General features: G+C 40.3%; 1 protein-coding gene across 1 annotated transcript in view; it reads right to left on the bottom strand.

Annotated features, from left to right (window-relative positions):
• Nucleotides 1–15,039, bottom strand: part of lrrc4cb (leucine rich repeat containing 4C, genome duplicate b) — a 58,443-nt gene that overhangs the window by 42,914 nt on the left and 490 nt on the right. The window contains exon 1 of the mRNA XM_086072200.1: nucleotides 14,616–15,039. This exon is cut by the window's right edge and continues 490 nt beyond it. The gene's annotated coding sequence lies outside the window, so the exon portion shown is untranslated. The remainder of the gene's footprint in view (nucleotides 1–14,615) is intronic.

Genomic DNA, 15,039 nt, shown 5'->3' with positions numbered 1-15,039 from the left:
GGACGAAGATTACTGTGAGAAGAAAGGCTGAACTTCTCTGCTCATATTCCTGCCTTGATGACCTAACCCCATGTAAGCAGAAGAAAATGTATGTATTTGCATCCTTTTTTTTTTTTTTTATAGCACATGTCCTAATTAGGACTGTGGGTAAGCTGAAACTTATCCGATCTGACTTAGGGCAACATCTGCACTGGTCACCAGCCAGTCACACTTATCATAGCTAACATGTACCTGGACCTGATTTACTCTTACTGACACTAAACACCAGCTCACGTAAACAGTTTTTAAATGGAAGATTAGTGCTTATTTCTTTATTTACTGCAGTGCAAACCGCTTTAACGCCACGGTCTTCTTTAAAATACTGATACTGCCATGTTTGGAAAGTGTCAGCAGTTATTAATCCGAACACTAATCCGTATTTCAAAGCACATGCTGTTGACTTACATTTTGAAATTCTGATGATTTAAGGGGAAATAATATTTTATTGAAATTATCCCGTTATTGAAATTTAAACTCCATTCTGAAGTATGAAAGAAGGACAAAATTGTACATTAATAGAGGCAGGTTTGGGTATAGGGGTGCAGCAATTAACCGGTTTTACAATTAACCGTGATTTTTAAACGTCAGGATTAAATAACCGCAGCCGTTCAACAACACTGGTTGTTTCCGCTCACATGCGGCGCAAAACGGCATAGTTCATAGCTCTTCTGTTTCCACACGGCCCATTTAGCGGGCGCACAACAACACAGGGCTTTGAACGGCTTTGAACGCCGCCCGGGGAGAGTTGCGTACCCGACGGCTGTGGGTAGGGTTCCAAGGCGGCCGGGCCTGGACCAGGTTGAGTGGACATAATCATACACCAAAATCTGAAACCGTTGCACCCCTATTTGGGTATGTATGAAAAAAAGGTGCAGAAACCCCAGCGAGTATAAAAGGACACTCCTTACAGACACTATCTGCCTACAATGTCATACATCTCACCGCAAAAAGAAAAACAACAAAAAAAGAGCCACTTGTCTCTATTATTGATGACAAAATGAATTGGATCACAGGAGGACTTATTTCTGGTTTCCCCCGAATTTGAGTGACAAAATCCTCTCGTGGCAAACAACAACGAAGTTCACCAATAATGTATTAGTACATGGCAACAAGGGAACAATATGTTCTAACAGCCTTGTTCAGTCACAGAAAACAGTCGTTGGAAGAAAGCTGTTGTCATAAAAGACGGGAAACGTAGGAGAGGCGATGCAGATCCACACGCTGTTGAGGCAATCTTGTCAGCCGTAGAAGATTCCCTTTTTGGTTCAGCAATGTTTGACTGGGGGCCAGTTACTGAAGTGCTATTTCTGCCAAAACAGACTATAGACTGCATTCTAGCTGCTACGTTCTGTACAAAGCATTTATATTTCAGTTAACCTAATTTTCATAATGGCAGTTAGTTACTAGCTTCATAGTGCCATGTTGTATGGCACTAAATACAAATAGCACACTGCCATTAATGACCTCTGGTTTAAATTAACTTTCTAGAGATAAATTATGTAGTTATGTGAGAACTGGAAGACAAACGGGGAAGCTACGAGAGACGAAGCCAAATAATAAAAGCGGTAGGAGTGTCATTGAACATTGAGGGGGGAGAAAGTCTCATCATGACAGTCATCACTTCAGCTATTATCCCAAATTCTCTGAGGGAATATCTCAGTCAGGCAGAGTAAATTTGAGGCTGATAAGCAGACAATGAGATTTGCTGGGGCTTTGAGGAAAAGCCCTTCCAATAACTCGCTTTCACCTCAACTGGGTTCAAACTTGACACATCAAATGAAAATAAATAGGCTGACTGCTGTAGGTTGGTCTTGATTGTTAAATTTGAAGTGCAGCCTTGGTCAAAGAGTTCTGGTATGTTATCATTATCGCATGTTTGTTGGTTTGGTTGTGTACATTTTTAAAACTCTTTTTTTTTATCACTCCTTCTCTTCCCCTCCTCGCAGTGCAGGAAATAAGAACGCTAGCATGCTAACATGAATGTGTTTCAAACTATTGTTAAAAGTGACCTCCTATCATAATCCATAAAAAATAATCTGTTTTTAAATGTGACATGATCTATGCGCTTTCTATATACAGTAGTATTATATCTAATATTATAGTTAATGTGTAAAATATATTAAGAATCAAAAGGGGAACAGCTTCGTTCGTGCTTCTCAGTCCCCCGCAGAATGCTTGCTGAGGTGGTAGCCCCGAAGCGCAAACATTTTCCTCCAGGGGGCCGAGCTGTCAGTGGGGCGACAGCCCAGTCCCCCTAGAGGAAAAAAAATTCCACTTCGTGACACCTCGCAAATGAAGCTATTTCCCAGCTGCTTCTCAATGTACGCTATACTCTAGTTTATATATATATATATATATATATATATATATATATATATATATATATATATATATATATATATATATATACACAGTGGTACCTCGGAGTTTGAACATAATTCGTTCCTGCAAAGTGTTCAAAATCCGAATTGTTCAACCTCCTAAACATTTTTTCCCATAGGAAATAATGTAAATGCAATTAATCCGTTCCCAAGCTCCAAAAACGGAACATTTATTTTTTAATTTCTATTTATGTTCTTTACATTCACACCCTGTACAGTATTTAAACAATAAAAAATACATTTACCTTTTTTGTTGTGGTGTGATGGCATCAGTGGATGATAAATACTATGCTTGCTCTAGTTCATTGCTGAGTTTGTGTATTTTACATTCGGCATATTGACTACGTAGGGGTCCTTGCGTGCGTTCTTTAACGTCAGGCACATTATTAATCAGCTAAGGGGGGTCCTCTTGCCAGTATTTACGGAAGTAGTTACGGTAGTTACAACGGCACGATAATCTCCTTCCTAATTCCACTGTGATTCGTAGCACTGTATGTTTTTCTTCGCTGCCACTGCCACTATTGTCTTAGCCATGTTAAAATGCAAATTCCTCACCAAAAACATGACCAAAAGTTGTGTTTTCCTCCATTTTCCCCTGTATGAGAAATTCTAGGTTATTCTGCTCTCCAAGCACCAGCCCCTCCCAACCGGAGAAAACGAGCTGTTGGCAAGGTTTGACGTCATTGCGTGCGGCCCCACCCCCGCACCGCCTTTTTTGTCTATTGACAAAAATAGCAATATCAATAAACATTCTGTCCAGATGAATTCAAAGCAGTGCACTGCATTGCGCGGTTGTGCGGCAGTGCATACCTGGTGGTTCGAGACCTACTCATGGTAAAAAAAAAAATTCCCTCTCGCTTCTCCCCTCCTCCTCCACTTTGATTTCTTGCTGCAAGGAGCGTTTTGTTGAAAATATTTATTGGAGAATTGAACATCCATCCTATTTCCACATGCAAAGAAGACACGGTTGTACTACAACGGCTGGCCGATCTTGCAGCAGAGGGCCGCGGCAACCACATGAGGAGAGGCGGGGTTTTACTGAACCGGGTGTTTTACTTCCGCATTGGAAAAGTAGCCAGCACAATACCTAATATTTTATTTTTAAAAATACATCGCGATTGTGTCAAAGGTAAGATTTCCTCATTATATACTTATAGTTAACTGTCCCTTTAAAGTACTAGTACACCTCCATGTTAATGCCACATGACCTTGCAGCTGCCAGAGGAGACTGACCAATGTATGTGGTTTTGTGGTTTAAAACCCAGAAATTTATTTGTCGTGCTTGTGAAAGAAGGTAACAAACCTAGGACCCAATCAGAGCAAAGTTTATTTACGTATTGAATACATACTGACCCACAAAAGTAGTGTGAAAAAGGGCATCCTACCCATTTCCAATCCAAATAATCTTGATAACTTAGTAAAAGGATATCAAGGATTCTTGAAGAATTGAAAAGAACACCTTCACCATCACCTTCATATTTAAATAAGTTGCTTGAGTGCTTTCTATGCTTTGAGGCTCTTCAGCTACAACTTGTCTTTTGAAACCACATCCAAGAGCTGTGTATGCCACCTTAAAATAGTCATAAGAAACCAGGTCTCGTTTCCAAGAATACTACAAGAATTTCAAAAACATGCTTGTTATCAGATGACTTGAGCTATATAGAGAAAATGTAAAATTGTGTGGAAATTGTCAAGGACTCTATATAAAGCATTAGCATAAAGTGCTGAATAGGCACAAGAGGCGGTCTACCTAATAGCCTAGGTGTCGCTGTCCAATTACAGGGCCTTACTAATGGTGAGAAAGAAAGAAAAAACAGAGAGGGCTTGAGTCAAAGCAGCGAATGTGTCATCATGACATTAACATTGTCACTCTCTATAAGACACTGGTTTGTACACGGACAGTCAACGGAACCGCCTTTCCTAGTCATCACTCATCACCACATCAACATTAGTTCGTTTGGAAATGCACACTTGCGAATGACACAGAGCAGGATCCGCTGAATAATCCCCTTTCTGGTGCACAAATTCAAAACTTAATACGCAACGTTGGATCCTAAATCTCTCTAGGCTGAAATATATTGGATTTACAATTATATTGTACCAGCAGTCAAAATCATTCAAATTGGAGTGTCTACCGACTTGACACAAACAGGTTTTTTGGAGCCACAGGTGGAAATTCGGTTCAATTGTCGATTAAAGAAGAGCTGGCTTCAAGTCAAGCTAATCTCAAACCACATCCGACTCACTTATCTATGTCACTCAGACACATGCCTGCAGGGACAGGGGGAGTTTCCACTTTATCCAGACAGTGCCGCAGTCATAAATTATCACCACTCCCATCACCAATCTTAATATCACAGAAAAACAAAAAAACAATGCAGAAGGCCAATATGAGAATAACAACTGATGAAACAAAACTGTTTGCCATGTTAGAATGCAAAACCCTCAAAAATGCTGACACCCTCCATCAATTGTGAGATGCAGCAGGGCTATTAGAAAATGAATTTTGGTTGTTGACAGGTTGAAATTTAGTCTTCTTGGAGGTATGTGTACTTCAGCCCAATTACTCCATCAACAAATGGAACAGATGTTTTGTTTTGTTTTTCAACGCATTAATGCAAAGTCCCTGAAATGCAAATCTTTTTTTTTTCACATGCAACTGACACACGCCCCCCAACTAGGGTGGCCAGACGTCCAGATTTAGGCCAGACAGTCCTACTTTTCAGTGACGTGTGCGCCGTCCTGCGCAACCCTTAGACAGACGCTGGTTTGTCCGCCTTTTAAAGAAAATGAGCCGTGGATGATTTTCTGTGACCCAACATCAGCCACACCCCCGTTTGTCACAACTTGTCTGTATTGGCCAAGAGTGGCTTCAGTTAAAAAACTCGTATATCATTGGTTCAATAAATGTAAACAAATCTCCACGTGTGGCTTTCTGACTATACATCCTTTCCTCGCCGCCTTCTTTGACAGCAGCAAAAAGGCAGCGCTAGCAAAAATGCCAAAACACCGGACATCTTTTAATATTGAATGGACGAAAGAGCACAATTTCCTGTCTAGAAGCAGTCGAGACTGGTTTTTACGGTTTCTGCACGCTTTGCTGGTGTGATTATCGATGTGAGCAGTCAGGGCCAAGCAGTCAGAACGTCACGCGGGGGGGAGAAGCTTAAAGAAAGAGGCGAGCAGCAGATGCGTCATCATTATTTGTTTTTCTAAATAAGTTATATTTTGTGGCACGCTGCACTTTTACAGAAGCATGTCACTGCTTAGTGGTTTAACCCATTAAGGCCCAAAGCGCATGGCAAAACATGCCTCTAAAAACCTATGGTCACCCCCCAAAAAGTTTTCCTGGAAATTCAACAATACTAAAAATAATTGATATCTCAGCTCCTGAAGCAGATAGAAACATAATTCCAAAAACATTTCAGAGCTTACACCTGCGGCGTTCACACAAACATACGTTTATGAATATAAACCTTCAAAACTTTTTTTAAATCAACAAACAAATAATTTTAATTTAATTTTAAAAAATACTTGTAAAGAGTCAAAGAGTACATCATAAAAGGAGCATAGAAGAAAACAAAGAGGATAAATACAAAATCTTAAAAAGCTTTACTTATCTTTTTTTAACAACTTTTTTTCCCACTCACCACATACAAACATGGTCTCCCAGATGGGGAAGCGAATCCATGCCGTCTTTGTATGTGATTGAGTGACGTGTGTAGAGGACGACGTAAAACTTCGTTTATTGACGGACACACGCGACCACGGAGCCGGAGAAATACGCAAATTTTCACTTTGGCCGGAGTTTTTAGAAACCTTCGTTTGTATTGAAAAAATTCTGCAGAAAAATATCTCCCGGTTGCTACGTGTAAATATGGCCTGAAATTCGCAAAGTAGTTATAGCTTTGTTTTACATTTATTATAAATGTTTTACGGCTCTAAAACCCCTCACCACACAGTTTATAACTTTTCTCATCGAGGCAGTTACATTTTATCACATTTCTCTCTTGTTTAAACATTCTCAATGTTCAAACCTTCATACATTTTATAAAATAGGCACATTACTGTAATGACTGTAAAAAAAAAAATGCATGCAAAATTGCGCCACCAAAAAATCTGCGAAACAGCGAGGCCGTGAAAAGTGAACTGCGTTATAGCGAGGGAATACTTTTTTTTTTTTTTTATAAATATGCCCTCCTTTTTGACCTAATGGAAGTGGCCACCCTACCCCGAACTTTCACCCCATAGTTTTAGAATTACACTCCTGAAGCAGTAGATGCTTCCACCAATGATTAACCGTCGAGAACCGCGCTGCACATGAGGAAAAAGCTCGAGTGTAGGAGATATTTGGACTGTCAAGCTCTTCCCTTCTTCCGAGAGTGTAGCACACTAGATAGGCTAAGCCCGAGCTGCTGGTTAGCGCTTAGCATCAAGCAAGTGCGCTACAGCTTTCAAAGGGGTCAGGCAGTGAGGTTGGACAGGCACCGAGTGTAGGCCTGTCACGCACCTTGGGGTGAACACATTGCGCTTCTTTAGCTGTAAGGCACATTTTATTCTTCAACTCCAGAAAATAGCTCACATGATATCCTCGGCTATTTTCTGGCTCTTCTGACAGTACTTTACTTAACAAAATAAAAGCATACACAAAGGCATCATTATAACATAATGCTGCCAAATCAATAAAGTAATATATTTGTGGGGCCTGGGTACTAGTTGTAAGCTTTAATTAACAAACCCGTGCTGTTCAAATGCCAGGTTTTTATGATGTAAAAAAAAAAAAAAAAAGGAAGACAGCTGGATAAATATTTTTTAAACTTATTCATGTGACCTACAACCTGTACAACTCAATTGAAACTGATCATGGCATAGATTCAAAAAAGGAAAAAAACTCCATCAACGTCACTGTGGACCATCTTACCAGTACACCTTTAGGAAGAACCGCTCCACTGATGATACCATCTCATTGGGCTGAGTCTGTCACTGGGGAACTGAGTCCTGAACTTCCTGACCAACAGACCACAGACTGTCAGGATCTACAACATAATTTCATCCTCCAACACCCTCATCACTGGCTTCCCCCAAGGCTGTGTACTGAGCCCCCTTCTGTTCACTTTACTGACTTGTCTCCTCTGCGAAATTCCTGAGCTGTCATATACTGAATTTTGTGAACGTCACAGCGGTAGAGGGACGTATCACGAACAACTATCAGTCAGAATACAGAGAGGAGGTAGAACATCTGGTGGACTGGTACTAAGGAGATGACGGTGGACCTCAGGATGAGCATGCGCACCCTCCAAATTGGTGAAGCAGCAGTGGAATGGTCTCCAGCTATAGCAACGCCACAGTTGCAAAAAGGAATGCTCTTCAATGGATGCTAAAAGCTGTTCTGTCAGGTCTGCTGTCTCAGCAACCTGAGCCCCGCCCCCATGTGTGCGTGTATTTGGTGTGTTGGAGACAACAGCAGCTGGATCTGATCAAGCTAATCACAGCTGTCTGCTCTTAAGCAGCTCTGGTTCTCACTCGTCACCAGATCGTCAACACTACATGTCGGGTTTGTACGGTAGATCCAGACACTTTGTACATTCCCAATTGATTGCTTAACATTTATCCTGTCTTTTTGTTCCCAGCCTCCTCCACGTCAGCCTTGAATCATGCTCTCCACCAGCCTGAACACAGCACAGTATGATGGCCCTGAAGTGCAAAAGGTAGAGTTGGGCTAGGACCTGTGGAATAATTAACACTTTGGTCCATTTCTTGTCGGAAGTCTTTCCACTCAACCACTTCGTCAACAATCTTTTCCCAGGCCAAATCTGGTTTCAGGCACATCGTTTTTGTACTATCTATACTGATCTATACTGTGTGTACTAGTGGTGCAACGGATAAGCGTTGGTCGGTTCGGATTAGGCCCCACGGTTCGGATCGCCTACGAGCCGCGGATTGATTGGTGGGGGAGAAAAAACAACAAAGTGTGCATTCACGGTGGACACCATTCAGACATGTCAAAGAAGCTGAAACATTCAACACATCGCTTACGCTCAGGCTAACTTCAAAATAAAGTTTGTTTACATTGATGGCAATGCAAATAGCCTTAGTAGATGTTAACTTTGAAAGTGGCCCACGTCATGGCATGATAACTGGCTTGACTTCCCTTTTAGACGTTCGTAGTTTTGATTGGCATTCAAGTTGAGACCAACATCAACACAATGCTATCCCGAACTCATATTTAATCGCTAATTTAGGACGCTAAGAAACCGCAAATTAATTACGCCGTCATTGCATGATACGGCAGAAGTCTCCGACGTAAGTGGCTATTGGCTAGCATGCAGCTAGCTGTTAGCATTACCTGCGGGTGCCTGGCTGGTAGTTATAAATTAGTTTGACAGCTGGTAACTGGTTTACTTGAATTATTTTTCAATATTCTGGACCAAAGCTAGTTTGTAATTGACTCTCCATGTTTAAAGGAAGGAAATGTGCCTTAAATTACAATTTGAGGTATTTTCATTATTTAAAAAAAAAATGTTGTCTTCATTTATTTTATAAAAACACTTTTGCCCATAAAAAACAAACATTCAACTCAAAATGTCAATCATAGCCATTTAGATTGTAGGGACACAACTTCAAGCCCTTAGTACTTTGTTATTTTAGTTGTCTTGCACATAGAACATATATAAAATTATTCTGCCTCATATTGCACTTAAAGTTGTGTTTCTAAATCCTAAATGGCTATATAAGGCATTTTAAATAGATTAGTTTTTAATTTAGTTTAATGGGGGGAAAGCGTTTTACAAAATAAATGAAGACACTAAATCTTAAACGGCTATATTAGACATTTTGAATTGATTTTTTAAAATGTATTTAAAGCTACTGAACGTAGAATATCCCATTTCGTATTGCTACTGCCACCTGCTGCCGAAAAATGAAACTGCACATACCGTTCTTCACATACACACCACGCACATTACGTCACATCTGCAGACAGAGCGTGGGAAATTTTAACCCGATTCGAGTCTGAAAACTATTGGCCAGGGGCTTGAAGGAGTACTCATTGTGAAAAGCTAAGGTGTTAATCTACTAATTAGAAGGCATTTTGGGGGAAAAAGTTCCATATTGCAGCTTTAATGGGAAAAAGCATTTTACAAAATAAATGAAAACAAACAACTATTTATTTTTATTTTTTGCTGATCCGAAAAACGATATGATCCGTGGCTCTAATCCGTGATCTGATCCAAACCGTGACTCTTGTGATCTGTCTTAAAGTAACACAAATAACTATTCAGTTTTGCCTTGAATGAAGACCACATTTCCCATGAGGACCAACGCATAGTGTCGAGAAATTTTCATCTCCTGGTAGCCTGGAGTTGGATTGAAATGCATTTCTGTTTGCAGTGGCTGTGTGAAAGATGTATAGCGATGAAGTCGTTAATATATTTTCTATTTTTTCTTTATACAGTACTGTAACGTTTATCAATTATGCTAAAAGCAGATGTTGGTTGGTGATTACCTTTATTGTAAACGCACAAACTGCTGCACTCACCCTACCTCCCATCCCGCGATGCATTGACAAGCACTCGTAAATAAGAAAGCACACAACCTAGTTTATTCCAACACTTTTGAATGTTGCGTGGCTGGTCGGGTCAAGTGTGGAACAGCCAATTATGAAGCTTATTTATTGCTACCACACACATTTTCGATAGCTAACATTAGCATAATCATTTTGATTTGAACATAGAAAGCTACCTACTAGTCCAGTCGGAAAGGCAGCGTCTGTAGTTTTTTTTTTATGTGTGGCAGTTTTCCTTCCATCTTCCTCAAAGTTGTTTAGTGCAAGTAAAAATGATACAGACCCCCTCAGGCCATGACAAAGGTTTGTTTAATCTAGCTGTAAGTCAATGTTTCATCAGTAGAATTATGAAAATATGAATTGAAGGTTAAAAACTTAATTAGTGGAGCTTTAGGATAGCTTAGCTCCGGTTTGTCATGGCTTTGCCTCAGCATTTCGTCTCCTGTTAAATGCTACTCTTCCTCCTTTTGTATTAACGGTACTTGTCAGAACAAGTGTCGCTTATTCCCCTCAATAGAAGATTAGTGATTACTTAGTGACTTTTAGAGAAGCAGCTGCTGTTTAGCCACCATGTTAGCCAGCCAGCCGGCCGGCCGTAGTGCTACAAAGCTACTTTTGTACTTTGGGGAAGACGTGATTTGGTCAACAAACATTGCCATGATTGGTGGATTGGTAGATCGAAATCTAATGTCAGCCAATCACAAGCCAATGTACTTACAGACTCACTTACAAACTCCAAATCAATCTACTAAACGTCATTCCGTCCTCTCCACATTTACAACTTCCAGCAGAGCAACTGCCCATAATAGAATAAGGGCAAATCAGAACAATTGGAATCTCCACAGAACGCACCGATCACATTCAAACTCATGTAAAATGGGAGCCGGCATACGCCTAATTTACACCCATTTAAAATGTTAGAATGTCTTTTCTGACATTTTTGGAGTCACATCTTACAGCACAATTCATGATCCACAGAGAGTTTCACAGCATCAGAGGGATCTCAATGTTCAACGGTCTAAGTCCAAATAACAATACAAAAGAGTTTTCCAAGACATTAAATTCTGCATACTATGAAACACAATGAAGACAATCATCAAGTGGACATTACGAAAAACTGGACATCCCTCCAATATTGATCATAAGACAAGAAGAAAACTGATCTGGGAAGCTGCCAAGAGGCCAACAATAACATTGAAGGAGCTGCGCACAATTGTGGCAAGCACCGGCTGTGTACATGTGACAACAACTTCCCATTTCCTTCGGGCTATAGGGTTGGGTGCAAAGAAATGCATCCAATCTATTCTACATTCTACAAAAACAAATTTGTGGTAAATGTGTTTTGGTCTGATGAAACCAAGGTTGAAATGCTGGACTGCAGTTCCAAAAATAAAAGTTTGGTGCAGACACCAAACTGCCTACACTACTATACCAACAATGAAGCATGGTGCTGGCAGCACATGCTTTGGGGCTGTTTTATTTCAGCTGGAATTGGGGTCCTAGTTGAGGTGGCAAGCGTTGTGCAGGTTATACATTAAGGCGGAAAAGGCTTTTTAATGCTTAAATGACACAAAAACTTGGCCTTTAAACAGGGGTGTGTAGACTTTTACATCCACTGTACGTAATGGTCATATATATTGTATAAAGATAATTTAAAAAAGAATGCAATCAAATGTATGCAATACCATACAGAATCCATTTTCTTATCTCATATAAAAAGCCACAGTCACACAACAAGCAATGTTTTTTTCTCTGCTGTCTCATGATTAAAATCTACGAGTGTTTGTGCCACAAATCAACAGTGCTACATTGTCAATCAGCTATGCTTCGTGTACACCGCATCACTGCAAGGTACCAATAATTAAGGATCATAATTCACCTTGCAGGTTATTTGAGAAGCTAAGGGGAAACACTTCTTCTTCTTTTTTTTTGGCCGTATCAGTGGTCCTTGAAATTGCTCAGTGATTAGCATCCCACTATGCTTAGTGTTGTGGAAAAAAAAGGTTGGGTGCGGCCAGCTCTCATTATTTTATTTCCTGCGGTTCGAACAAGGAATCTATGACTTTAATAAAAAGCTGGCTGTTGTGAGACATGTGCTACTGCTGCTTCTGCTACAATTTGCGATGTTCAACCTCTAATGTTGGATGATTGAACAAGGTGGCTTAGGTGGGTGGCGATGACAGAACAATGGTAGACAGACACAATCGCTTGGGAATATATAAATAGCGCTTTACTCTGTTGTTGAGTTCACCATAAATGTCTACGTTTAAGATGGCAGCTTGTCACCAGAAATTTTGAGAGCAAAAGAAAAACTGTGTCCCATCAAGCTGCAATTAGACAAAAGCTTTTTGCCTTTCCACACAACAGGTTGCGCAAGAACAAAAATTGAAGAAAAGCCTCAGATACTAAATGAGTCACTGTTCACCGAGGTGAGCCAGTGGTTGACTTCATGTGTGTCATGCATAAAAAGCTATATTTTGTTTCCCATGGTGAAAGCTGATGTACTGACTGGGTCCGGCATGCTTTGCAGGTACAGTATAGGTAAATGCCAAAACCCAATTCCACATTATACAGCGGGTCCCAGAGCCATTTAATACACATGGGAAACATGTTCATCATGATAGTATTGAACGTTTTTTCCTCCCAGCAGGATGTAGGTTTCCTACCTCAGATGGCTCAACATGACTTACTCCCACTCAACAGCCACAACATTAGGTAATATATATGACACAACTTATGGCTCTAAACCTTTGGTCTATTTCCCACCCCACCAATGAATTACTGTTAAAAAAAAAAAAAAAAAACTGTGATAGTCATTATAGTAATCAATGTACGGTGAAGTATTTATAAGCTTTTGCCTCTCTCGTGTACAGTATACTTAAATAATGAAGACAGGTGTATGTATTTATTTGATATGACAGATACCGGACACCATTTTTACACTATTTTTAAAATACTAAATTATGATTATTTTTAGAAGTAAAGTGCACTGTTATTTCAATATTAACATGTCAAAGTATATTTCCTGGCATTACTGAATAAAACTATTTATTTTTGTGGTTGACTGTACCGACTGATTAATTTATTTTTAATTTTCAAAAATGTTTAACATTCTTTAAGCTTCATTTCTGAAGACTAATGAGCCGGCTCAAATTTGTGAATAAAAAATTGATTCAATTTGACATGTTTTCGGTGTTTAAAATGGTAAAATGTCAAGTGTGACTGAGGTCATGTAGCTGGACCAACATCGAATACTCGAAAAATATGATGGGTAGAGAACATCTGCACGAGCAATGGAAATGGTTATTTGGCACAGATGATACAAGATACAAAAGCTTCTGTTTCCCCTGATGCTGTGTGATCGGCGTGTCAATGATCTTAATTTCCCTCCATGATAGCCTCATTGGGTGAATGTTAATGTGATTGGCTGCATAAGGCCCCCAAAGATATTTGATTACTGTACATTGAATGTAACACAGATAGCAGCAGCATGGGAATACGTCATCACGCTGCACAAGATACACTCAGTTGCCTCCATAATTATTTATTATTTATAATATTTTTTCATTTGATTGTTTTGTACTTATGTTGTCAAAGTGTTGTTCATCTAAATACTTCATATTTTAATGATTTTAGTCTTGTATTAGTACTGTAGGCACCCGCGTTCTGATGTTCGTACTAATACGGGTTACGTTGCCGCTGTAGGAATGAAACCAGATTATGTATTGTGTATGGAATGCATGTTGTTTGCTGTCTTTTAGACCAAAGTGTACATTTGAGGGCAATGCCGTGCAGGTTGATTGTGTGATGCTTATTCCCAATGCAGCTCAATCTCACCAATTTACAAACATTTTCAATATTAACATTTTAGCACCCGCAACGCTAATGATTTGATTCTATTTAGACTTATTGAACAAACTAACTTGATAGTTCATCCACCTTGTGTCACAGTAGGAGATGGGAGCTTGATTTCTGCTTGAGTTGCACCACCACATAGAGAGAGGGCAGGATGTACATAGGGGGGGCATAGACATACTGTACACACAGGAGGTTTGCTCGTGTAGATTCAGTGAAAATAAAGCTTGAGTTTAAGCTTTTACAATATGTCACACTCCAGTTCCAGAGCCCCTTCGCGTCTGGCCCAATCCCTGCGCTCTTTTTGTGCTGCAAACGTGTATGCTGAGAATACCTGAACAGAATTTGAATTACCATATGACGTACGTCTCTTCTAGCAGCGATGTCCTGCTGGCAACAGGGAGTCTCACACATCCGTACTGCCTCCAGCAAGCGCTCAAACCAGCAATTTGTTGCATAGCTCCCTTCCACACCGATCATATCTACATGTATCTACATCGAACATAATCTATACATCTGAATGGGGTACATTCACACGCACACGCACACGCACACACAAGGGATGCGGCAGGTATCATAAAAGCATGGATGTAAATGGACCCAGCAAGGTATTTAAAAAAAAAAAAAAAAAGTATATTACCATACATGTATTCAAGTATTAGATTTAAGTGCTTCGTTTTCCGCATTGCAACCGGTCAACGAGAGATATATGACACAATCCGTGCAGATCACACCGGACGTGGGCTGAATCAGATTGAATGCAATCAAATACTTACGCATTTTATCGAGTGAATACAAACTGCGACCGTTGAATGAAAAATCAGCAGGGCCCTGGTCCCCGTTTTGGAAGATTAGCAGTGCGAGCGAGGCACAAATCTCCATGTGAGAGGAGCTTTTTTGGGAAGGCTGCTGCAGTCCGAGTCTCCCTCTCGATCACAAGTCAGAATGCTCGGCTGCGAAAAATGCCAAACATTGAAGGAAAAAAAAGAAAAAAGAGTTGCGCTGATGTGCAATGCACGCCACCCGTGATGAGCCCGTCTGTGGACCGGCACCAGCACTAGCAGTGGGACCACGACCTGAAGATATTCCGATCTGGACTGAGACTGGGGAGATCCTGCAGAGTTTCTGGTGATGGTGGGGGGCGGAGGGGGGAATCGAGTCTGTGATGGCGCCCTTGTTACCCAAACCAGTCAAGCCAAA

Source organism: Leptonotus elevatus, chromosome 3, assembly GCF_054856555.1.
Source record: "Leptonotus elevatus isolate MCC_2025b chromosome 3, RoL_Lele_1.0, whole genome shotgun sequence".
Taxonomy (NCBI): domain Eukaryota; kingdom Metazoa; phylum Chordata; class Actinopteri; order Syngnathiformes; family Syngnathidae; genus Leptonotus; species Leptonotus elevatus.
Note: the sequence above shows the minus strand (reverse complement) of the source record. Positions and strands in the feature narration are given on the sequence as shown.